Raw genomic sequence first — 24362 nt, 5'->3', positions numbered from 1 at the left:
TTCCAAGCACATCCCGTTTTCCTGGCAGAACCAAACCCTGACCTTGCTGTAAGTTTGGTCAGAGAAAGCTGACTCCTGATTTTGATGGTCCTAGCTCTCAGGCTACGTCTACACGACGAGTTTTCTTGGCAAAAAATATGCTAACGAGGGACTCATTTGCATGAGTCACGATCTCATTTGCATATTTTCTGCTGATCCATTTTTTCACTTGGGTTTTTGTGCAAAAACAAGCCAGATGGACATTTTCTTTGGGCGCAAACACCCCTTTTCCTGCAAGATCGGTAAACCTCCTTTTTTGGGGCATAAGGATCTCATGGGAAAAGGGGTGTTTGCACAAAAGGAAAATGTCCCCACTGCTTGTTTTTGTGCAAAAACGGCTCATCAGAAAATACGTAAATGAGATCGCGACTCATGCAAATGAGTCCCTAATTAGCATATTTTGGCCAAGAAACTTGTAGCATAGACATAGCCTTACTGTTTTGGAGGATTTATGGGTAGCAGGTTTAAAACTAATAAAAGAAAGTTCTTCTTCACACAGCGTGTAGTCAACCTGTGGAACTCCTTGCCAGAGGAGGCTGTGAAGGCTAGGACTATAATAAAATTTAAAGAGAAGCTAGATAATTTCATGGAGGTTAGGTCCATAAAAGGCTATTAGCCAGGGGATAAAATGGTGTCCTTGGCCTCTGTTTGTCAGAGGCTGGAGAGAGATGGCAGGAGACAAATCGCTTGATCATTGTCTTCAGTCCACCCTCTCTGGGGCACCTGGTGCTGGCCACTGTCGGCAGACAGGATACTGGGCTAGATGGACCTTTGGTCTGACCCAGTATGGCCATTCTTATGTTCTTATGTTCTTATTTCTTTAACAAACGGACTCACAGACGGATGGATAGATGCCCAGTTCTAAAATATATAGTAAGATATATACATACACAACCCCACAAAATCACTACCGTATATCGAATGTGTGCGCCATGCATATGCATGTATTTGCTTATTTATGTCTAGGTGTGTTTGTACATATGTGCACGTGTTTGTGGTTCTGTGTGTGCACGTGTGAATACAGATGGCCCATACATACCAATTATCCCCTTCACCATTTAGAAAGCTATCATTGTCTTAAAGATCGCAAGGGGCAGAAAATCCATGGCGTTTCTTGGTAAATAATTTGCAGTAATTACTTCTCCTCCTTGTTAAAAAATTGCACCTTATGTCTAGTCTCCATTTCCCTAGCTCCATCTGTCCCACATTGGATAGCTGTCTTGCCTTTGTCTGACATGAGAAAGAAGAACCGAGTAGAAGCAGGAAGGTGAATTTCCCTTACAGTAACTATTCAAACGTGGCTATAACATGTTCTAACAAGTCCCCGAGGGGTAGCCGTCTTAGTCTGTATCCACAAACACAACAAGGATTTATTTAATAGAATCAAAGAATTGTAGGGTTAGAAGAGACGTCAGGAGTCATCGAGTCCAAACGCCTGCCCAAGGCAGGACCAACCTCAAGTCAATCATCCTATTCAGGGCTTGTCCAGCTGGGACTTCAATACCTCTAGGGATGGAGATTCCACCTCCTCCCTAGGGAACCCAGCCCAGTGCTTCCCCACCCTCCTACGGAAATCGTTTTTCCTGATATCCAGCCTAGACCTCCCCCACTGCAATGTGAGACCGTTGCTCCTCATTCTGCCATCTGCCCCCACTGAGAACAGCCTCTCTCCATCCTCTTTGGAACCTCCCTTCAGGGAGTTGCAGGCTGCTCTCAAATCCCCCCTCACTCTTCGCTTCTGCAGACTAAACAGACCCAAATCCCTCAGCCTCTCCTTGTAGGTCATGGGCTCCAGCCCCCTAATCATTTTGGCTGCCCTCTGCTGGACCCTCTCCAATAAGTCCACATCCTTTCTATAGTGGGGAGCCCAGAACTGGACACAATACTCCAGATGTGGCCTCCCCAGTGCCGAATAAAGAGGAATAATGACTTCTCTAGATCTGCTGGCAATGCTCCTCCTAATGCACCTTTGTATGCCGTTAGCCTTCTTGGCTACCAGGGCACACTGTTGACTCATCTCCAGCTTCCCATCCCCTGGAATCATGGGCAAACTCACACTTTGTCAGATGCCTCTTATGCCCACATCAATCTGCAAGTCTTTCTACTAAACTCGGAAGGGTGATCTGTGGCCATTGAGAGCTGCGATCACCCGTACCTGAGGAGGTTCAGGTAAATACAGCCGTGTGGAGGCCCGCCAGGGGCTAACCCTGGCATTCCAGATCCAGCCTGAGAGCAGGTATTTGCCTACCCCTGCCTAATAAATCTGTTAGCCTCTAAGTTGCCCAGGACTCCTCGTTGCTTTTGCAGTTTCAGACTAGCAGGGCTACTTCTCTGGGACTTGGCTAAGTAATTCATCCCCAGCAATAGCTAGTAGCCACAGCTTCTGAGAGAGGTGCAAGTGTGCCACCCAGTGGACACGGATGGAAAGACCATCCTTTGGAGCAAATTGCAGGACAATGTAGCACTTTAAAGACTATCAAGATGGTTTATTAGATGATGAGCTTTCGTGGGCCAGACCCACTTCCTCAGATCAAATAGTGGAAGAAAATAGTCACAACCATATATACCAAAGGATACAATTAAAAAAATGAACAAATATGAAAAGGACAAATCACGTTGCAGAACAGGAGGGGGATGCAGGGGGGGGAAGGAAGGAAGGTAAGTGTCTGTGAATTGATGATATTAGAGGTAGGGAGAGTGGGATGTTTGTGAGTTAATGGTATTAGAGGTGATAATTGGGGAAACTAACTTGGTAATGGGTGAGATAGTTCAAGTGTTTGTTGAGTCCTTTTTGGAAAGTGTCAAATTTTAATCCTTTGGAGCGATTTCTAGGTTTCAGGGCTGTGGACTTGGCAACAATGGAGAAAGATAAAGAGACAAAGAGCGGTCGAAAGAGATAAAAAGCTAAAGAAAGTGATAAAGAGATTGGCTACATCTACACTGTACGTTTTTGTGCAAAACTAGGGGGTTTTTTTGCGCAAAAACCTGCGTCCACACCTCAAATAAGCTGTTGTGCAATCAAATGGGCAGTTACACGGCAGAAGAGGGCTTTTTCTGCTGTAGGTAAACCTCCTTTTCTGAGGCATAACTGCACTTAGTGCTACAGCTGTTGAGCAAGAAGACAAGTGTGGATGCTCCAGAGGGGTTTCTTCCGCAAGAAACCGCCAAGAGAAAAAGCACAGGTGCTCTGATGGTGATTTCAGAGCTTTCTTGCACAAGAGCATCCATGCAGTGTGGATGCTCTCTTGTGCAAAAGCACATCACTTTTGTGATGTGCTTTGAGGTGTGGACGTGCTCTTGCACAAGTAGTTTTTATGCAAAAACTCTTGCGCAAAAGCCTTTGTGACGTAGTGGGGGTACTTGCTGGGCTGTGGTGACCCCTGCTGTCTGGAGCAAGACCCAGCAGGGAAAACCTCGCTAGGCAGAGGTAAGGCCAAACTTGTTGAGCCAGGGGCCAGACACCCCCCATGGAGAGGAACAAAGGAAGGTGGAATGCTGCCCTGACTGGGGGGGCAGGGCTGCAAGGGAATTTAGTTAGTTGGTGGGTGGCTGTCTGTGAGGATGGATGAGACAGCCTAGGGAGAGGAGCTGGAGTTTTAGGGGCCCAGTCTCCCCCATCTCAAGGGGGCCTGAGGCATCCTAGCCCAGTTCCTGTAACCAGATTACATCTGTGCTGCGCTGTGCTGGAGGAGCAATAAACCACCCTCAATTCCACTGGCTGGTACAGTCTGTTTGTGCCATTTCGGGGTGCAGGAGACGGGGAACCCCCAACGCGCCGTCACAGCCTTCTTGCGCAAGGAGCAGGTAGAGTAGATGTAGCCATAAAGAAAGAGCTAAGAGTGAAAGAAAGTAAGAAAGAGCAAGAGTGAAAGAAAGAAAAAGCAAAAGAAAGTAGGATAGAGTGAAAGCAAGAGTGAAAGAGTGAAAGAAAGAAAGAAAGAAAGAAAGAAAGAAAGAAAGAAAGAAAGAAAGAAAGAAAGAAAGAAAGAAAGAAAAATTAAATGAAAAAGCAAAAGAAAGAGTGAAAGAAAGAGCAAAAACATGAAAGAAAGCACTAAAGAAAGAGCGAAAGAAAGAATGAGTGAAAAAGTGAAAGAAAGAGTGAAAGAAATAAAGAAAGCGAAAGGAAGAGCGAAAGCGCAAAAGAGCAAAAGAAAGAAAGAAGTGGTTCTATCCATAGCTTGAATTCTTTGCACCCTTCTCTACCAAGTAGAGACATTGCTCGTGGTGCCCAGCTAGAGAGGAAGTCAAGGACATTTGGTAACGTTGTGTATCACTGTGTAATTGGGCAGCTGGGACTCCACAATGACACACCTCACACCAAAAACCTAAGTGCGCTGACACACCGGCGGAAAGAGCTCAGGACAACTTCCCTTTAGGTTTGACGCTTAGTTTGAGGGCATCGGAGCATATTCTCAGTGCGTGTCAGTCCCAGCTCTTCCGAGGATTTACATCATTCCATCTCCTTGGGGGATTATTTGATTGTTATTATTCATATTCACAACCCGAACCCTAACCCTAACCCTAACCCTAACCCTAACCCTAACCATAACCATAACCAATCAATCTAAGCAGGGTAGCTATGTTAGTCTGTATCTATAAAAACCTACAGCACCTTAAAGACGAACAGATTTATTTGAGCATAAGCTTTCATGGGTAAAACCCACTTCATCAAATGCATCTGGCAAAGTCGTTTTTACCACGGAAGCTTATGCCCAAATAAACCTGTAAGTCTTTACAGAAGCACAGGACTCCTCATTCTTGTTGTTTGTTGTTACACTCCGAGCTCTCAACCGAGATCAGAGTCCAACAGTGCTAGGCACTCTACATAAACGTAGGAAGAAGTAGTCCCTGCCCCCAAATTCACTGCCGTGGGTTTTCAAAGGAGCCTGAAATTCCAATGCCATCTGGCCACGTCATACCCCTTTACATCCTCTTGAGAATTCCAGTCTACATGGCATGGACAGTGAAGCGATTCTCACATCGGGATCAATGACAGAGTTGGGAATAAAGCCAGAATGCATCCCAAACCCAGTGCTCTCCCCGGTAATTCAACTCCACTCCAAAGGGATAGAGATCTTAAATAGACCTACCTTCTGAAGTGTTGGTCTCGCTTTGGTTCCAGTCTTCTACAAATCCCAGTGGAGTTCAAACGTAACAATAGACCTCATGGCTCAGACCCATTGGTCTGTCTCCAGTCATGGGGTCAATCTCCTTTCTCGTTGAGAGATTCGGTACGGGCATGCATCACAGTGTACAGTGGACCCCCACCGTGACAAAAGCCATTATAAAAACCTCGTTCTGCCGGCAGCTGTGCAAAGTAACCCGATGCCAGGCTAACGTTCCGTCAGGAAAATCCAAAGGTTGAAATTTACAAATCCTCCTAAAGAACTTGGTTAGCAGGTTCTCAGTGAAATGAACAGACGTTTTCATGGCAGTTGGGCACCTCACGTGTTTATCCACATTTTCAAATTGCACTTGCTACTTCTCTGCACCATTAGGTGCCTAAAAATCTTGCGTAAATGTGAATTCTATTGCTACAGAGATTTGGAAAAAAATATCAGACTATATTTCTAAACAGAGTTGGAGGGAAAATGATAGTGGTGGTGGAGGGAAGTTTTCACAACTTTTCCCCCCAAAAGCATGCCCTTTTTTGTCAGAAATTTCAGACCTCTCAAAGGATACGTCTACATGGCACAGCTATTTCAGGATACCGGAGGTACCCTGAAATAGTTACTCTGAGTCTAGAGAAGCTGCCCGTTATTTTTAAATATTTTTCTAAATAACGAGTGTGCTATTTCACCATCCTGGCAAACCTCGTTGCATGGGGGATAAGGGATGGTTCGAAATAGCAAGTTATTTTGAAATTTGATGCTGTGTAGATGCGCCAAATTTAAGAATAAGCTAGTTCGAAATAAGATATGCAATTTGTGTAGCACAAATTGCGTATGTTATTTCGAATTTAGGGTGTTGTGTAGATGCACCAAAGTTATATTTTCTTACCTCTGAACAGAAGAGTAAGCCTTTAATTAAGTCTGTAAGTATTCTATGTCCACATACCCCGAATTCGTGTCTTGCCTTCTCTTGAGGTTCAATAAAATATACTTCTCGGCCAATATCGGGACAGATCCCGCTAGCTGTACTCTCCTAGCATCTAATTCTATAAGCAGTGCGTTAGAGCTTTAGAATCTGATCTACGGAAGATAACTTGCCAACTTGCTTTGCTGTTGTTTTACTTCTGAATTACTTTATTAATCTTTTTCCATAGCAAGGAGAAATAAAGCCTCTCTCAGTTCTTCACTGTTCCAGACGGGAAATTTCCTCCAATGACATTTGGAAAATTTGTTAGACCAAACTCTCATTCTTTCTCCAGACCAGTGCTTCCCAGTTTACTACTCTTAGCCTCTGAATAACTCAGCTCTTCCAGAAATGGGGAGGACCCAGTCTAGATTGGGTTAGGAAAATCTGAATTGTGAGCTGCCTGTTTTCACCGTTTCCTAGATCTTGAGGCCAGAATGCACCATTAGACCAGCTAGGATGATCTGTATAAACGCACGCCATAGAACTTCAGCCCGTTATTTCCGTATTGACGCCAATTACATATGTTTCCCTAAAACGTATTTTCTAGAAAGGCATTCAGGCTTGATCCAAAACCTTCAAGTGATGGGCTGTCACTTCCCTTGGTGGATTGTTCCAACGGTTAATAAACCCGACTTTAAAAAAACCCAACGCTTTATCTCCAACTTGAGTTTCACTTCCAATCCATTGGTTCTTCTCCGTTTTTCTGTTAGATTAAAGAGCCCTTTAATAGCAAACACATGGAGTCCTCAACAGCCTTGCATTCGTCCTGAGACCAGCAAACATTGTGGGGAGGAGGGGAAATGAAGCATTTTCCCTTCGCTGATGGGTCATGCTGATTTGTTTCTTCATCTTTCTAGCTTTATAGCTCCTGCTCCCAACTGTAAGTCTCCTGAATATCCAAAAGAAAAGGGTACCAGCATGAAGAAATTCTCCATTCACCTCTCTGACACCTGCAGCTCTTTGCGGCTAATTGGAGGGATGATCCGAAACTGCATTGGCCATGCTAGATGAGATAGAAGAGAACTTTGTGCGGCTCCGTATCATTATGGCAGATGGAGTGGCACCTCCCACAACGAAAAGTCCTCTGTCAAACACATGGCCATGTTAGCAGCTATACAACATGTGCCAACAGAGGGCAGACTCCTACTGTTTGTTTTATCACTCTGATATTCAATGCCATTGGGCGGCTGAGGATTTTGTATGACGGGACACCACTGTGATGGGATGGGTGGATACCACAGTGAAAAATTCCCCATCAAAAACCTAGACTCTCTTAGAGGAAAGTTCTCCTAAACTTTTCTCTTATAGGGAAGGGGAAGCTCCCAGCAGCGGGAATACAAGTCCAGATGTGCAACCATGACAATGGGCTGTGCTTTTTTCCACGCTGGGCTTTTCCAAGGGGAATCAGGCATGGACCTTAGGAATTAGGTGCCAAATGATCACCTATCTGCATCTTTAGCCTCTTCCTTACTTTTGTGGATCTCACCCTTTGTAATCCCCCACTCATATGGCTAGTGAGAAGATTACCTATTATGCTGGAGAGGACTATATTTGAAACTCACCCCTATCAGTCTAGGCCCTGAGACTTAAGCCTTGTCTACACTTACCAGGGTTCGATTAAGTGAGTCTTGTAAGGACCCACTAAATCAACCACTGATGGCACCCCCATCAACCCTGCACCCCCATCAACCCTGCACCCCCATCAACCTCCACAGAGTTGTGAGGGGTAAGGGAAGTTGATGGAAGAGTTCGTCCCATCGAGCTTCCATGGTGTGGACACCTCAGAAATTTAATTTAGGGAACGTTGACTCCGGTTATGCTGTTCTCCTAGCTGAAGTAGCATATCTTAAGTTGATTTTCCCCCAAGTATAGACATGGCCACTTTCCCGCAAGTATTGATTAAATTATCCACCCATGAATGTTAGCCCCTACACTGCATGGCAATAAAAAGTGTTTAGAAGTTAACTGAAAACAGACAGTGATTCATTCTCTCTCTCTCTCTCTCTTAATCTCTCTCTCTTTCAGAAGTAAACAAGAAGAAAAACCTGGATCCTAATTCTCCCCTCTCTAGAATCAGTGGCACACCTCCCTCTGCATCAGTGGAAGAACCTAGAGTCTAATTATTAACCCTGATAATAATGTGAAATCCCTTCGATTGCTCTGAAAATGCCACCTCAGCTCAAGGTAACATTGGTATCTTCTCTGTGGGTTCTTTTACGTTTCACCCTAACTCTGGATTTTTTGTGGGACTTTCAATGATGTTTTTCTAATCAAAATTTTACATAGACGTCCATTTCCCCATCCATATCTCCTGTAGCCTGAATCTCTCTCTTTTTCTCCCTCTCTCTGTTTGCCCTCCCTGCTTGGGTCTAATATCAACACCAATTGCTGCAATATATTTTTCTCATTTGGAAGATCTGCCATTAGGAAAACAATCTGTTCTTGGGAACATTACTCATTTACCCTTCTCCCACATGCGACTCTTTAAACGCAGTGGAAGAGCGATGTGAAAAGGCATCGACTTGGTTGAATGGTTCCGCCGCTGGTGAGGTGGTTTTTGTACAGCTCTGTGACACTGTGATAACTGGGGTACCCCACAGTGACAAAACCCTGAACAAAAACCCATGTCTAGCGGCAATGATGGAAAGCAATCTCTCCAGCAGGGGGTCCGCATCTGACAAACATGAATAGATTTAGACTGTCAGCACGCCGACGAAGCAGGGACAGAAAGACATAGAGAACCACGAGCCTCCTGTTCACACAGAGATGCGTTCATGTACGTATTTAAACCACTTACATGGACCTACAACCATAATACCTACATATCTCACACTCTTTAATGGGTTGATCCGCATTATCCCCCACGAGACATCTGGAAACCCAAGGAATGGAGACTAAGCAGCATCTGTGTAAAGCAACTAGGTGCCTAAATCATCTTAAAGGTCTAGCCCTAAACGACTTTGCTGAAGTTGTCAGGACAGGTATTCAAGTGGGATCTCTGAAAGTCATTGGCTTGGGTTCTAAGCAGTGGACCATCCTTTCTACAGATGGAGAAGTGGATTAAGGACCAAATCTCAAAGCTTCATGAATCTTCTCCATGGGTTTTTATCTATTTCCATGTTTCAACCGCCCTTCTTTGCAGAATGTAAGGCTCACCACCATGAATATCTGACAGAGAAGAAAATGATTTGTGCTGGCAGATATTGGCCATTCACCTCTCTGACTTATAAGACGTTTGGAAGTAGATGAATGAAGAAATCAAAACTGTGGCTACTACAGTGAAAAGTCCTCTATCAAAAACACAGCTGACTCAAAAGAAGGCATGATCCAAGAAGTTTGTCCCACTAACATTCGTTGCGATTGGACGGCCAAGGATTTTGTATGGCTGAATAGCACGGTGCTAGTGGGGGGAGCTACCACTGTGAGAAATTGCCTAACAAAAACCAAGATCCTCTTAGAAGCAACACAAACACAATAGACAAGGAAAGTTCTCACAGACTGAGGCATCACAGCGACGGCAGACCCCGAGTGAGAAAATGAATACATAAGTGTGAGCCACTGATGTCTTCTGAAAGATCACTCTCCCCAGGATTTTTGAGAAGACCTAGGGGAATCAGGCACTAACCCTAAATCAATGGGAGTTGGGCACCCAACTTGATTATTTGTCCTCGAAATTGCCATTGCACCAGTAGGTGGCTCCAAAGCTTTGCCCATCTGGCCTGAGGGATTAAGGACTTAATCCACTGATAACAAGGGGAGAGTTTCTACTAATTTCAGCCAGCTAGGTTAGGTCCTAGGTGACTTACATACGCTCATGCAAGAGGTGTGTAGCAGAGTCATGACTTCCACCCAGTTCATCTGGATCCCATTCCAATGAAGAGGCAAGGAAGCTGCCTTTGACATTTTCCCATCACATCACGTCCAGCCCCACAAGATGGGTGGATTTTGTACGGCTGTGTACCACAGTGACGACTGGGGTAGCGGGTACGCACAGTGAAATATCCCCTGTCAAAAACCCGGTCAGATGACATGGCAGAAAAAGACCTGGGGATTATGATGGATGAGAAGCTGGAGATGAGTCAACAGGGCGCCCTTGTAGCCAAGAAGGCTAATGGCATACTAGGTTGCATTAAGAGGAGCATTGCCAGCAGATCCAGAGATGTCATTATTCCCCTTTATTTGGCTTTGGTGAGGCCACATCTGGAGTATTGTGTCCAGTTCTGGGCCCCCTACTACAGAAAGAACGTGGACAAATTGGAAAGGGTCCAGCGGAGGGCAACCAAAATGATTTGCAAAAGCGGCGAGGAGTCCTGTGGCACCTTATAGACTAACTAACGTGCCACAAAACTCCTCACCGCTTTTGCAGATTCAGACTAACATGGCTACCCCTCTGATACTTGACAAAATGCTTTCGGGGCTGGAGCACATGACCTATGCCGAGAGGGTGAGGGATTTGAGCTAAAGTCTTCCGAAGAGAAGAATGAAGGGGGATTTGAGAGCAGCCTTCAACTCCCTGAAGGGGGGTTCCAAAGAGGCTGGAGAGAGGCTGTTCTCAGTGGGGGCAGATGGCAGAACAAGGAGTAATGGTCTTATGTTGCAGTGGGGGAGGTCTAGGTTGGATATTAGGAAAAACTATTTCACCACGAGGGTGGGGAAGCCCTGGGTTGGGTTCCCTAGGGAGATGGTGGAATCTCCATCCCTAGAGGTTTTGAAGTCCCAGCTTGGCTGGGATGATTGAGTTGGGGTTGGTCCAGCTTTCGGCAGGAAGTTGGACTCAGGGACTCCTGAGGTCTCTTCCAGCCCTAGGATTCTGTGAGTCTATGAAATCTGCTCACAGATCTTCCTTCACACCTGCTCCCAGGAGGCATATGTGGATACCATACCGCTCTGTAGCATGGTGCTGGAAGGACTGCTAGCCAAACCCTAGAAACTCTGCATTTAATTCTGGCTCCAGAACTTTAAACTTCCCCAACTTTGCTCTCTAGCCCGTGCCTCACAGAGTCTTGGAAACAGCAGCTTGGTGGATCTAATCATCTAGCTAGAAGGTCCTGACTTGGCTCCATTTGCTTTACACACAAGTTCCTGCACTCAACACCTGGGAAGCCTAACAGAGCCATTCACTCCGGCGCTGGAAACATGCCGTGCAGCGAAAGAATCAAGGAGTTTAATTTGCTTTGCTGACCAAAGAGAAGGTGAAACAATGCTTTGGTCACCATCTATAAGTACCAGCTCGGTGAATATAAGTGTCATATAAAGAGCTACAAAACAGATGCCTGACAAGATCGAATAGCTGGAAGCTGAAGCTAGACAAGCTTGGACTAACAACGAGAAGTCCTGTGGCACCTTATAGACTGGCAGATTTATTGGCGCACAAGCTTCTGTGGGCAAAGACCCATTTCATCTGACGAAGCGGGTCTTTGCCCACAAAAGCTTATGCTCCAATAAATCTATAAGGTGCCACAGGACTTCTCGTTGTTTACGCAGATTCAGACAAACACGGCTACCCCTCTGAAGTTTGGACAAGAAGCCAGGTACAAACTTTTAACCAAGACGGCAATTCAACGTTGGCACAATCTACCCGGCGTGGTGGTGGATGTTCCATCCCCGGACTTGATTTTAAAATCAAGCATGATTTTTTCCCCTCTGGAAACATCTGCTTTAGTGCAAATGGGAACTAGTTCAGGGAAGTCCTCTGGTCTGTGTTATGCAAGAGGTCAGACTGGACAGTCTCACCGGTCTGATAGTCTATGAATCTGTGACTTCTTCCAAGACTTGAAGAGCCACAGTTTCATCCAATTAATGGAGAAAAAGAAAAACGCTTCCTGTCTCTCTCCTCAGAGGTGTCTTTATAGGGAGGTCTTCTCCCCAAAAATAGATCTTAAAGGGGTAAAGCCTTGATCCATTCCACACCAAGGAGATTTGGTACAGCTCTGAATCACTGTGCTATATATACGGGAGTAGCTACCACAGTGAGACACTCCTCAACAAAAACCTCCGTCTCTCCGCAGAGACTATGTGAAAGGGATCTGGTACCTGGCCCTTACTGATGTGGTCCCTTCACTGTCAGATCTGAGGGCTTCCCAGTGCAGAGGAGAAATAGATTTTCTATGGAGACATAGACACACAATCACAATTGGGAGAACACTAGAATGGGAGAATTGGGAGAACACTCTGGCTGTGTCTACACTGGGCCACTTATTCCGTAAAATCAGCCGCTTTTCTGGAATAAGCTGCGAGCTGTCTACACTTGCCCTTGAATTTCCGGAAAAGCAATGACGCTCTACTGTACAAAATCAGCTGCTATTCCGGAAAAACTACGTTGCTCCCGCTCGGGCATAAGTCCTTATTCCAGAACACTGTTCCGGAAAAGGGCCAGTGTAGATAGCCCAGTAGTCTTTTCCAGAAAAAAGCCCCGATCGTGAAAATGGCGATCGGGGCTCTTTTCCGGAAAAGCGCGTCTACATTGGCCACAGACGCTTTTCCGGAAAAGCAGCCTGCCAATGTAGACGCTCCTTTTCCGGAAAAACTGAAAACGGAATAGTATTCCGTTTTAAGCAGTTCTGGAAATTCATGCCAGTGTAGACACAGCCTCCCAGAACACTAGAATGGGAAGGGACCTTCAGAGGTCATCAAGTCTAGTCCTCTGCTCTCACGGCAGGACCAAGCACCATCCAGACCATCCCTGACAGGTGTCTATCTAATCTGCTCTTAAATATCTCCAGTGACAGAGATTCCACAATCTCTATAGGCAATTTATTCCAGTAGTGAACCACTCTGACTGTTGGGAAGTTTTTCCTAATGTCCAACCTTCCCATGCTGCAATTTAAAATGTGTATCTAAAGCTCCTTGCTGAAACCCCATTTTACAGACTGGGAAACTAAGGTATGGTGTGTCTAAGTCAGCGTTTCTCAACCAGTGGTACGAGTACTCTCAGAGGTACTCGAGAGACGTCTGGTGGGTGTACATCAACACAACTGAAATTTGGGGAGAACTGAATGTTTTAAGTTTTGCAGTGCTTTATTATCTTTGTATTTTTTACACACAACAATTTCATCTCCCGCCTGGCTACGATTAAGTTGTTGCAATGTGTTGCAATGGTAGAAAAAAATTGTTGTGTGTCTGAAAACTGTAGGTACTGGGGATACCTATAATTTTTTTAGAAGGAGTACTTTATTTAAAAAAAAGTTGAGAAACACTGCTCTAAGGACCTGAATCAAAAGAATGCCCAGGATCCGATCCTAAGTGACTTACAAGAAAATTCTCCTCAAATCTCAGAACTGACCACGGGAATTTCTCTAGCCTGAAGAATGTTCTTGCACCAGGAGAGATTTCGAGACATTTCCATCACCCCAACGTTGATCCCCAAGAAATGGGCAGGAACCTTGTGTGATTCCATCACTGCACTGGGAGTCGTAGCTACTGCAGTGACATAACATGTGACGTTCGTGGATTTTAACATGAACACGAAGGACAAAGCTGCGTCCAACTTTGGTGGGTTTGCCCCAAGTTCTGTGCAAAGTGGGCCGTGTGAGGTGTCTATGGAAAGCGTACGCTTTGCTGATTGTTCTTCCTCTCCATGCACCCGTGTCATTTTTGAGTGTGGAGTTATGAGAATTGTCTCTGGACTCGTGTTTTAAATGTTCGTGTCTGGGAGATGGCAGTAGACATCACCCACCTACCATGAGGGGCAGTGACTCAGTGACCAATGGTGCTGCATGGACCATGGGCCATTAAGTGATGCCAATAAACACCTAAAGGTATCCCATGGCTGCTTGCCGAAAAAGGACACGGACTGGTGTCTTGCTTCTGTGACTAACTCAGTTTTGGGAGGTACCTCCACCCAGGAGGACAATGGGATTCCTTCCATGTAGGCACAAGTATAAAAGGGGCCCTAGAGGTTCCTCCATCCTTGTCTTTACCCTTCACTTCAGAAGCATCTCAGCTATGAACAAAGGACCAGGAAGGACTGATGACCCATCCTGACATAGGATGTACTCCAGAGACATTGAAGCTGGCTACTTGTTCCATCTCTGAGAACCTGCCTCAAGATCTTTGTGACTGGCGCTTGTAATGTGATTTCTTTAACAATTCGACTCTCAAACTTCTAGTTCTTTCTTTTAGTAAACCTTTAGCTTTTAGATTGGCCCAGCGGGTTTTCTTTGGGAGATCTTTCCTGAAAGTATAGAAAGATCCCAGAATGATTTGGTTGCTCCCTAAGGCTAATATTTTTCACCCTCAACTTCATCATTAACAACCCAAAATAAGGAGGGGGGAATACTTCAGAGAAGCTGTTAAGAGTTTCTACCTGTCTGGAACACTTGCCTAAGCCGCTAAGACCAGCGTGGAAGACTCTAAGTCAGAGCGGATTTTGTACGGGAGCGTATCACTGTGTAACTACTACGGTAGCTACCACAGTGATGTTCTCCATGTCAAAAACCACACGACTATAAAGGAGACAATACAAACGTGACATGAAACCAATGTAGGGCTTATCAATTGATAAGGTGCCCAGCTTATCAATATAGGGCTATCTGGTTTCCAGAGAAGACATAAGATAATCTTCATCATATTTGGGAGCTGAAAACCTACCTGGAAGCTAGGATTACGCATTTCAGTGAGAAAATACTCTCATGCGCCTTCGAAAACACCAACCCAGAGAGCTGAACTCAACAAGAATTCTAGATCACACCTGTGACCGCTAGGTTGCTGAGATCTAGTCTTTGCCGATAGCAAAAGGATGAGGGAAACCACACACGTGTTATCCATTTTCAGACACATTTTGATGCAACTAAATCTATCCGCAATTTTCTAAAAATCGTTATGAGAGGAAGAAAAAATAGACTGGGATTTTCAGTTCCTAAAGGAGCAAGGTGCTCAACTCCCATTGGAAATGGGCGCCTAAATACCTTAGACTTTGTTCTGATAATCCCCGTTGAAAGGAGATTAGGAGTATGACTTGCCACAGTTCCCACATGACTTAGAAGCACAAGCTTCCTAGAAAAACTTGTGCTGGTCCATAGCTGAGAGAAGACAATTCATAATGGACGGCCGAGGGTTACAGACCGACGCACGCTAGAGAAAAGGCAGACAAAGCACTTGTCTGGATGCACACGCAATAGGGTTTGCAAGTCCTGCTGAAATCTACCAATTCTAAAACAGATAAGCACATAGGAACGGACATACTGGGTCAGACCAACAGGGGGTCCCAATGTAAAAGGGGTCTAGTTCCCAGCAGCCCCACTCATGAGTGGAGCCACAAAGACCCCTCTGATCCCCACTGGGAGAAGCCCCATGTTTCTACCCCTTGGCTGGGGCAGCCTAGAGATGACCGAAGACACATGCGAAGCCTTGGGCCAGCCACAGCCTTGCCACCCCCGATTCCAGCCACCCCAGGGAAAAGCGTCCCTTCCCCACGCTCTTGTTATGCCCTATGCAGGTTCTGGGTGGTGGTGGTGGGGCTGAGGAGGTGACATTTGCTACCCTGGGGCACTGGGAGATCTTTACAGAACCTGCCTCCCAGGGACCTGCCTGGGGCATAATAAAGCAAACACCAAACCTCACAAGGGGGCCTCCAGAGACGGCAAGAGAGCCTCCCCTGGCCTATTATACTTGCCTTCTATGGGTGGTGGTGATCACACAACTTTTGGGAGGGTCGCGAGCGTGGTGGCTGCTGGCCCGGCACCCATTTCTAAAAGCAGCGCTACCACCAACAGCAGCACAGAAGTGAGGGTAGCAGGGTATAGGGGAGGAGGTGTCACTTTGAGGGGGTGTCTTACAGGTTAAAATATTTTAAGGAGGCCCAGCCAAAATAATAATAATAATAATTGCAGGAGTAGATGGACCATTGGTCTGACCTTTTCTGGCATTGCATTGCCTCCCTATTATACCCGTTTTCAGGGCTGGAGGGGTGAGTTATCTGAGTCAGCATCTGATGGCTGTTCTCAGAAGAGATGAGAAGATTTTGCACGGCCGTGTATCACTGTGACTACTATGCTAGCGGGAGCTACACTGTGATATGCCCCCGAACAAAAACCGTGGACGTATTGGTATTGGATAAAAAAAATAAAAGAGAGGTGCTTTCCATCCTGGGAACTGGAGAGCGAGAGTTGGAAAGTTGGCCAAGGAATCCTAGAATCCTACGGTTGGCAGAGACCTCAGGAGTCATCAAGTCCAACTCCCTGCCCAAAGCAGAACCAACCCCAACTCATTCATCCCAGCCAGGGCTCTGTCGAGCCGGAATTTCAAAGCATCTAAGGATGGAGAATTCACCCATTCCCTAGGGAATCCATCCCAGAGCTTCCCCTACCCTCTAGGGAAACAATCTGGATATGCAACTTCCTCTAGATGGAACCACCTCCGACATACCAGTGGCAAAGAAGATTTGGTATTGACGTGCATCACGGTGGTAGGCGGTAGCTGGAGTGATCACCATGACAAACACCACATCAAAAACCTCCATGTGGTCTCTACTATGTGAGACCTAGAGAAATGGCATTTTGGAATCACGTCAATCAGTATCAGAGGGGTCGCCGTGTTAGCCTGAACCTGCAAAAACAACGAGAAGTCCTGTGGCACCTTATAGACGAACAGATTGATTGGAGCACAGGCTTCCGTGGGCAAAGACCCACTTCTTCAGATGCCTCTGACGAAGTGGGACTTTGCCCACGAAAGCTTATGAGAACATAACATAAGAATGGCCGTACTGGGTCAGATCAAAGGTCCATAGCTCAGTAGCCTGTCTGCCGACAGCAGCCAACACCAGGTCTCCCAGAGGGAGTTTGAATCGAATAGGTAATGATCAATTGATCTCTTTCCTGCCATCCATCTCCACCCTATGATAAAGAGAGGCTAGGAACACCATTCCTTATCCATCCTGGCTAATAGCCATTGATGGACTTAACCTCCATGAATTTATCTAGTTCTCTTTTAAACCCTGTTATAGTCCTGGCCTTCAGAACCTCCTCAGGCAAGGAGTTCCACAGATTGACTGTGCGCTGTGTGAAGAAGAACTTCCTTTTATTTGTTTTAAACCAGCTGCCCATTAATTTCATTTGGTGGCTCCTAGTTCTTATATTATGGGAACAAGTAAAGAACTTTTCCTTCTTCACTTTCTCCACACCACTCATGATTTTATAGACCTCTATTGTATCCCCCCTTAGTCTCCTCTTTTCCAAGCTGAAAAGTCCCAGATGAAATCAGGTGCCTCATTTGTAACTCTCAGGGTGGTTAAACCCTGGAATAAATTGCCTAGGGAGGTGGTGGAATCTCCATCAATGGAGATATTTGGAGCCGGATAGATAGTCACTTGTCAGAGATGATCTAGACGGTGCTTGGTCCTGCCGTGAGGGCAGGGGACTGGACTCGATGACATCACGCAGTCCCTTCCAGTTCTAGTGTTCTATGGTTCTGTGTTTCCACACCTTGGAATTGTGGCAGATGTTGCCACAGAGTATCCACGAGGACATTGGGAGCCAACCAGAGAAGGTTTGCAATGGCGAGCGCACCCGGAATGACAACAGCAAGCGTGGCGGCGGAGGGGGAGAATTTTGAAGAGGACCGAAACGCTTCTCCATCAGGGCATGAGCAAACGTCTACCAGATCCAAGCCCGTGTCAAGGTTCTCTCACACTGCCCACTAGGGGGCAGGTCTTACACTTTCCTCTGCGTTGTCTGGGATGGGCCTCAGGGCAGGTGTTCGTATTAGATCAGAGTTTCTCTAACTGGGGGTCCCAACCTAAAAGGGGTCTAGCTCCCAGCAGTCCCGCTCATGGCTGGAGCCACAAAGCCCCCTCTGATCCCCACCGGGAGAAGCCCCATGTTTCTACCCGTTGGCTGGAGCAGTCTAGATATGGCCGAAGCCCCATGCCACCCACCCCTCACTTGCCCCAAGGAGCATTGCGCCAGCCACTTACTTACCTCCCCCTATCCCAGACATTCCAGGGAAAAGCATCCCTTCTTCATGCTCTTGTTACGCCCCATGCAGGTTGTGGGTGGTGGTGGTGGGGCTGAGGAGGTGACATTTGCAACCCTGGGGGACTGGGAGATCTTTCCAGAACCTGCCTCCCAGAAACCTGCCTGGGGCATAATAAAGCAAACACCAAACCTCGCAAGGGGGCCTCCAGAGACTGCAACAGAGCCTCCTCTGGTCTATTATACCCGCCTCCTATGGGTACTGGTGGTCACACAACTTTTGGGAGGGTCGCAAGCATGGTGGCCGCTGGCCAGGCACCCAGCTCTAAAAGCAGCGCTACCACCAGCAGCAGCACAGAAGTGAGGGTAGCATGGTTTAGGGGAGATGGTCACTTTAAGGAGGTGTTTTACAGGTTAAAATATTTGAAAGGAGGCCCAGCCAAAAAAAAAAAAAAATACTAAAAAACAGAATCGCAGGAGTAGATGGACCATGTGTCTGACCTTTTCTGGCGCTTTATCGCCTACCTATTATACCCGTTTTCAGGGCTGGAAGGGCGCGTTATCTGAGTCAGCATCTGATGGCTGTTCTCGGGAGGGACGAAGAAGATTTTGCACGGCCGTGTATCACCGTGACTATACTTATAGTAGTGCGGGCTACACTGTGATATGCCCCCGAACAAAAACCGTGGACGTATTGGTATTGGATAAAAAAAAATAAAAGAGAGGTGCTTTCCATCCTGGGAACTGGAGAGCGAGAGTTGGAAAGTTGGCCAAGGAATCCTAGAATCCTACGGTTGGCAGAGACCTCCGGAGTCATCAAGTCCAACTCCCTGCCCAAAGCAGAACCAACCCCAACTCAATCATCCCAGCCAGGGCTCTGTCGAGCCGGAATTTCAAAGCATCTAAGGATGGAGAATTCACCCATTCCCTAGGGAATCCATCCCAGTGCTTCTCCTACCCTCTAGGGAAACAATCTGGATGTGCAACTTCCTCTAGATGGAACCACCTCCGATATACCAGTGGCAAAGAAGATTTGGTATTGACGTGCATCACTGTGGTAGGCGGTAGCTGGAGTGATCACCATGATAAACACCACATCAAAAACCTCCATGTGGTCTCTACTATGTGAGACCTAGAGAAATGGCATTTTGGAATCACGCCAATCAGTATCAAAGGGGTAGCCGTGTTAGTCTGAACCTGCAAAAACAACGAGAAGTCCTGTGGCACCTTATAGACGAACAGATTGATTGGAGCATAAGCTTTCGTGGGCAAAGGCCTACTTCTTCAGATGCCTCTGACGAAGTGGGACTTTGCCCACGAAAGCTTATAAGAACATAAGATAAGAATGGCCGTACTGGGTCAGATCAAAGGTCCTTCTAGCTCAGTAGCCTGTCTGCCGACAGTGGCCAATACCAGGTGCCCCAGAGGGAGTGACCCAAACTGGTAATGATCAAGCCATCTCTCCCCTGCCATCCATCTCCACCCTCTGACAAACAGAGACTAGGGACACCTTTATTTAGCAATCCTGGATAATAGCCATTGATGGACTTAACCACTATGAATTTATCTAGTTCTCATTTAAACTGTGTTATCATTCTAGCCTTCAGAACCTCCTCCGGCAAGGAGTTCCACAGTTTGACTGTGCGCTGTGTGAAGAAGAACTTCCTTTTATTTGTTTTAAACCAGCTGCCCATTAATTTCATTTGGTGGCCCCTAGTTCTTATATTATGGGAACAAGTAAAGAACTTTTCCTTATTCACTTTCTCCACACCACTCATGATTTTATAGACCTCTATTGTATCCCCCCTTAGTCTCCTCTTTTCCAAGCTGAAAAGTCCCAGATGAAATCAGGTGCCTCATTTGTAACTCTCAGGGTGGTTAAACCCTGGAATAAATTGCCTAGGGAAGTGGTGGAATCTCCATCAATGGAGATATTTAGAGCCGCCTAGACAGACACCTGTCAGGGATGATCTAGATGGTGCTTGGTGCTGCCGTGAGGGCAGGGCACTGGACTCGATGCCTCTTGAAGCCCCTTCCAGTTCTAGGATTCTACGATTCTATGATTCTATCCCTTTGAGCGGTGGCAGATGTTGCCACAGAGTATCCACGAGGACAAGCGCCCATTGGGAGCCGACCAGAGAAGGTTTGCAATGGCGAGCGCACCCGGAATGACAACAGCAAGCGTGGCGGCGGAGGGGGAGAATTTTGAAGAGGACCTAAATGCTTCTCCATCAGGGCATGAGCAAACGTCTACCAGATCCAAGCCCGTGTCAAGGTTCTCTCACACTGCCCAGTAGGGGGCAGGTCTTACGCTTTCCTCTGCGTTGTCTGGGATGGGCCTCAGGGCAGGTGTTCGTATTAGATCAGAGTTTCTCTAACTGGGGGTCCCAACCTAAAAGGGGTCTAGCTCCCAGCAGTCCCGCTCATGGCTGGAGCCACAAAGCCCCCTCTGATCCCCACGGGGAGAAGCCCCATGTTTCTACCCGTTGGCTGGAGCAGTCTAGATATGGCCGAAGCCCCGTGCCACCCACCCCTCACTTGCCCCAAGGAGCATTGCGCCAGCCACTTACTTACCTCCCCCTATCCCAGACATTCCAGGGAAAAGCATCCCTTCTTCATGCTCTTGTTATGCCCCATGCAGGTTGTGGGTGGTGGTGGTGGGGCCGAGGAGGTGACATTTGCAACCCTGGGGGACTGGGAGATCTTTACAGAACCTGCCTCCCAGGGACCTGCCTGGGGCATACTAAAGCAAACTCCAAACCTCTCAAGGGGGCCTCCAGAGACTGCAACAGAGCCTCCCCTGGCCTATTATACCCGCCTCCTATGGGTGGTGGTGGTCACACAGCTTTTGAGAGGGTTGCGAGCATGGTGGCTGCTGGCCCGGCACCCAGCTCTAAAAGCAGCGCTGCTGACAGCAGCAGCACAGAAGTGAGGGTAGCATGATATAGGGGAGGGGAGTCACTTTAAGGAGGTGTTTTACAGGTTAAAATATTCTAAAAGAGGCCCAGCCAAAAAAATTATAATAATAATTAAAAAACAGAACCGCAGGAGTAGATGGACCATGTATCTGACCTTTTCTGGCACTTTATCGCCTACCTATTATACCCGTTTTCAGGGCTGGAAGGGCGAGTTTTCTGAGTCAGCATCTGATGGCTGTTCTCGGGAGGGACAAAGAAGATTTTGCATGGCCATGTATCACCGTGACTATACTGGTAGTACTTGGAGCTACACTGTGATATGCCTCCGAACAAAAACCGCTGACGTACTGGTATTGGATTAAAAAAAAAAAAGACACGTGATTTTCACCCTGGAACTGGAGAGCAAGAGTTGGAAAGCTGCCCAAGGAATCCTAGAATCCTAAGGCTGGGATAGACCTCAGGAGTGATCAAGTCCAAAGCAGGACCAATCCCAACTCAATCATCCCAGCCAGGGCTCTGTCAAGCCAGGATTTCAAAGCCTCTAAGGATGGAGATTCCACCCATTCCTTAGGGAACTCATCCCAGTGCTTCCCCACCCGCCTAGGGAAACAATCTGGATGTGGAACTTCCTCTAGATGGAACCACCTCCGACATACCAGTGGCAAAGAAGATTTGGTATTGACGTGCATCACTGTGGTAGGCAGTGGCTGGAGTGATCACCATGACAAACACCACATCAAAAACCTCCATGTGGTCTCCACTACGTGAGACCTAGAGAAATGGCATTTTGGAATCACGTCAATCAGTATCAGAGGGGTAGCCGTGTTAGTCTGCGTAGGGAGGTGGTGGAATCTCCAACAATGGAGATATTTAGAGCCGGATTGATAGTCACCTCTCAGGGATGAACTAGACGGTGCTTGGTCCTGCCATGAGGGCAGGGGACTGGATTCGATGACATCACGCAGTCCCTTCCAGTTCTATTTTAAAGGAGGCCCAGCCAAAATAATAATAATAATAATACAAAATAATCGCAGGAGTAGATGGACCCTTTGTCTGACCTTTTCTGGCATTGGGTGCTTGCCCATTATACCCGTTTTCAGGGCTGGAGGGGGGAGTTATCTGAGTCAGCATCTGATGGCTGTTCTCGGAAGAGATGAGGAAGATTTTGCACGGCCGTGTATCACCGTGACTACTACTATAGCGGGAGCTACACTGTGATATGCCCCTGAACAAAAACCGTGGACGTATTGGTATTGGATTAATAAAAAAAAGACACGTTCTTTTCACCCCGGGAACTGGAGAACGAGAGTTGGAAAGTTGCCCAAGGAATTCTAGAATCCCAGGGCTGGCAGAGACCTCAGGAGTCATCAAGTCCAACCCCCTGCCCAAAGCAGGATCAACCCCAACTCAACCATCCCAGCCAGGGCTTGGTCAAGCCAGGATTTCAAAGCTTCTAAGGATGAAGATTCCACCCACTGCCTAGGGAATCCATTCCAGTGCTTCCCCGCCCACCTACAGAAATAAGCTGGATGTTCAACTTCCTTTAGATGGGACCACGTCCGACATACCAGCAGTAAAGAAGATTTGGTATTGACGTGCATCACTGTGGTAGGCAGTAGCTGGGGTTATCACCATGACAAACACCTCATCAAAAACCTCCATGAGGTTGCCCCTATGTGAGACCTAGAGAAATAGCCTTTTGGAATCAAGTCAATAAGTACCAGAGGGGCAGCCGTGTTAGTCTGAATCTGCAAAAACAATGATGGCACTTTATAGACAACAGATTGATTGGAGCATACGTTTTCGTGGGCAAAGACTCTCTTCGACAGATGCATGTTACATCTGATGAAGTGGGTCTGAGTCCACGGAAGCCTATGCTCCAATAAATTTGTTAGTCTATAAGGTGCCACAGGACGACTTGTTGTTTCAATCAGTAATGACTACATTTTTTAAAAATACGTAGGACTTCCTCCTTGGCATGAAAAATACATCTTCTGAAATGCTCTTGTCAAATAAAATGGAAGTGGATCCCTGGAAAACATAGAAAGAAAAAGCAAGGAGGCAAACAGTTCCGGAAAACGAGAAGCAAGGGACATTTAGGGTGTGTATACACTGCACCCTCACCTCGAAATAAGTGATGCAAGTTGCGTAATTTCTAAATAGCTGTCTATACAGGGCAAATTTCAAAATAAAGCACTATTCCAAGTCCCTTTACTTTCGTGGGTAGCTGGAATAGCGCATCCATTATTTCAAAATATATTTCGAAATAACGGATGCATTCAAAGATGCAGAATAGTTATAGCGAGATACTTCTATATCCTGAAAAAGCTCCACTGTCTAGATGTAGCCTTCTTGAGGTTAAAATTAGGTGCCTATCCATCTTAGATCCTTTCATTACTTTGACTGGCCACCTTTTTACACATGTGGGTGCCAAAAGATCCCGGAAAATCTTTTTTTTTAAATAAATTAATTTATGTTTCTTGAGTGTTGAGCCATTTAGTATGCTAATTGTTCTTGTGTTCATTAGCCAGGGTGAACGTTACAATTCACCGGACGTTTTGGTATAGGCACGAATCAGTGTGTGGAGGTTACTGCATTATCATATATTAGTGGACGTGTAGTGGTGAGACCACAATGAAATATACACTATCAAAAACTTGTGTGGGTTATTCTGCAAAAAACACAGACCTATTCAAACTTTTCTGAAGACTGCCAGCTCCCTCAAAGGAAAATTTTGACCCAGGAAAAGCATTGGATTCTAAGGGCAGGTCTACACTAGACTTGGCAGCTCAGCTGAAGGTATGCAATTCTGGACATATAGAATATGTAGCTGGAGTTGGGTTACCTTAAGCCAAGCTCTCACAGTGGGAGGCTGATGGGAGCAAGAGCAGCCATATTGGACAGTGGCAGAGATTCCCTCTGAATTTGATTTAGCGGGTCTTAACTAGACCCACTAAATCAAACTCTGGAAGATTGAACACAGCAGCATCAATCTTCTGCAGAGTGAAGACATGGGTCTTCGAAGGGCATAAGCTAGCACTGAACTTAATGAATCTGGTTTGTGCCCATGAAAGCTCATGATACCATCAATATGCTGTGTTAGTATCTAAGACTATTTATTGTTTAAGTCTTTCCAGTTACAGACTCACTCAATTCCCCCTCTGAAGCATCAACATTTGTATCACCCAAGGGAGCTGTATGGTGGTAGGCAGAGATGACCCATGCTGATGAGGGGGCACATAAGCTCTTGATGTGGTTGTATAGACACACGGCAAGCTCTTGAGATGTTGTATAGACACACGGCAAGTCATAGTCCCTATACTGACGTGATGAACGTTTAATGAGAGGAGAGAGACAAGAGGTGGGAGGGGAAAGAGAAGGAAAGCAATTTGCACAATATCACATGGAAGATGAG

At 46.4% G+C, this 24362-nt stretch overlaps 1 long non-coding RNA gene across 1 annotated transcript in view; it reads right to left on the bottom strand.

Annotated features, from left to right (window-relative positions):
- Positions 1–24362, bottom strand: part of LOC142821180 (uncharacterized) — a 31964-nt gene that overhangs the window by 944 nt on the left and 6658 nt on the right. The window contains exon 2 of the long non-coding RNA XR_012898109.2: positions 5133–7123. This is a non-coding gene — a long non-coding RNA (uncharacterized LOC142821180). The remainder of the gene's footprint in view (positions 1–5132; positions 7124–24362) is intronic.

The sequence above is a fragment of the Pelodiscus sinensis genome, chromosome 30 (genome assembly GCF_052426305.1).
Source record: "Pelodiscus sinensis isolate ZL-2025 chromosome 30, ASM5242630v1, whole genome shotgun sequence".
NCBI lineage: Eukaryota > Metazoa > Chordata > Testudines > Trionychidae > Pelodiscus > Pelodiscus sinensis.
This window is presented reverse-complemented; position numbering and strand designations above follow the sequence as displayed.